The 2,173-nt window shown below is 37.2% G+C and overlaps 1 pseudogene; it reads right to left on the bottom strand.

The window, feature by feature from the left end:
* Window positions 1-757: 757 nt before the first annotated feature.
* Window positions 758-1,933, bottom strand: LOC140601483 (large ribosomal subunit protein uL1m pseudogene; annotated as a pseudogene).
* Window positions 1,934-2,173: the final 240 nt, after the last annotated feature.

Here is a 2,173-nt window from a genome sequence, read left to right as displayed (position 1 = left end):
GAGGCAGAAGCAAGGTTTGGATCAAAGGAACTGACACTGCACTGGGAAGATGACTGCATGGCTATCATATCTAAAAGGAGTTTCGTAAATGAAAAAGAATGCAAGAGTCAAGTTGACGCCTTAGCCCTCGTTTCACTATCCCGCTACTTGTGATACTCCTGTTAGCCCTTTAGAACCCACCTGGAACGCCAGCTTCTCTCTGAAGCTTTTCCTCTAGCTTCTGTCCACAGTTATCTCTTTCTTTTTAGAACCTCTATAACTTGTGGTTTACAAGTATTTTATCTCTTTGTATTTCCCCTTATGGGTAAAATCTCTCAAGACTGGCTTCCTTATCTTTGCATTTCCTCCACTACCCAGACTCTGCTCTGTATACCCTCTGTACTGAAGAAAAGATAATTGAACTGAATCTTCACTTCCACAGAAAGGTACATCCTACAGGGTTTCATAAATATGAATCATAAATAATAAAATATTTCAAGGAATTTGAATATTTCAAAGCTCCATCTATACAAAACCCAAATAATTCATGTAAATATTTGAAGAATAAAATCTTATCTAACAATTCAAGACATATTTGTTTTCTTTCAGACACAGAGAACATTTTATTTTCTTACTTTTTAAAGTGTTATAAGATTTTCCAGCATTAAAATTCATTTTTAAGTAAGATGATCAAGAAATAACAAGACACTAAATTATACAGTTTTATAATTTTCTGTTACTTTTTGTTTTTTAAGATTTTATTTATTTATTCATGAGAGACACACAGAGAGAGGCAGAGACATAGACAAAGGGAGAAGTAGGCTCCCTGTGGGGAGCCTGGTGTAGGACTCTATCCCAGGATGCTGGGATCATGCCCTGAGCCAAAGGCAGCTGCTCAAGCACTGAAACACCCAGGTGCCGCTCTGTTGCTTCTTAATCCACTGAAAATTTCCTAGTGTGACACTTGTAGACAGCTTCACTGCTGCTTTCTTTGGTCTCTACTCCTTTAGGCCACAATGGCTCAATCCTTAGTAACAAAATTCCAGTGAAAGCACCTACCACAAAGGGTCCCAAATTCAGGCATCTGTGCCTACATTGATAACAGATCAGTTGCTTGCAGATTGGCAGCTATCTGGTAACTGGACATATCTAGTATTGCTTTTTTTTGGTTTTGAAAATGCTCTTCCTTTCTTCATCTACCTTAATTTCATGTCCAGTTTTAAATAATTCAAGAACTTTGGGGATGTCACAGGCAATGGAATTCCAAGTCTTGGAAATCTTTTTTTTTTTTTTTTTTTTTTCCATTTTCTTCTTTAATGGATTAAGCTTGGGCATTATTTCTGGAACAGCTACATAAAAGTCTGATTGAATTTCATCATCCAAAATCTTCTGAATCAGATTAGCTCTTCCTCAAACAGCAGCTCCATTTTCTTCTGCTATTTTAATCTCTGATGCATTCCCTGTAAATACAGCAACTTTATTATTTCTGAGACATATGAGTATGAAGAACTTAGAACATTGGCCAATGGCTCCACATTTTTCTTCTTCCCCAGCACCATGTCCAGTGTCAAATCAAAAGAAATGCTTTGCTTTGGATTAGTAAAGTCCAGATTCTGAAATGTCTTAAGCAAGCAATTAGCTATTTCCACATCATATAGCTGCCTTGGATGTAAGCGTTTTAAGTAGATCTCATCCTGATGTTCACCTTCCAGAAAGGTTCTTTTTTTTTTCTTGTCTACTGCTTTTTCTCAGCATCTTTTCTGTTTACTTTGCAGATTTTGTAAAACAACAAAATGTCCATTGGGCACTTGAACATGGACAGAACAAGGATGAACAGGTGCCTGATAAGCCACCTTGGAAAGATTATGCCTTCGGTGATGTATGGAGGCTGTCATCTTATGGCTACCAGCATGTTGACCATTCCAGATTGTGTTCAATATACTGTTCTTTATTCTGGTCCATAAACAGAGATCTCGTGCTTGGTGGAAAGCTCAGCTCAAGAAGCTTTGAAATGCAGATTAGGTTAATTACACCAGAATTATATTTGAAAATTGAGAAGAAGCATTTTCTAAAAGGCAAATTCCAAATATATGCCTTTTCAAAGGAAGTGTCATTTGGAAAGAAACTGAATCACACCATGAAATCTGTGGCATTTCTTTTGGTCTCCACTCTCTTCTATACTAGTGGTAGGCTC

This window comes from Canis lupus, chromosome 12 (assembly GCF_048164855.1).
Source record: "Canis lupus baileyi chromosome 12, mCanLup2.hap1, whole genome shotgun sequence".
NCBI classification, from domain to species: Eukaryota; Metazoa; Chordata; class Mammalia; order Carnivora; family Canidae; genus Canis; species Canis lupus.
This window is presented reverse-complemented; position numbering and strand designations above follow the sequence as displayed.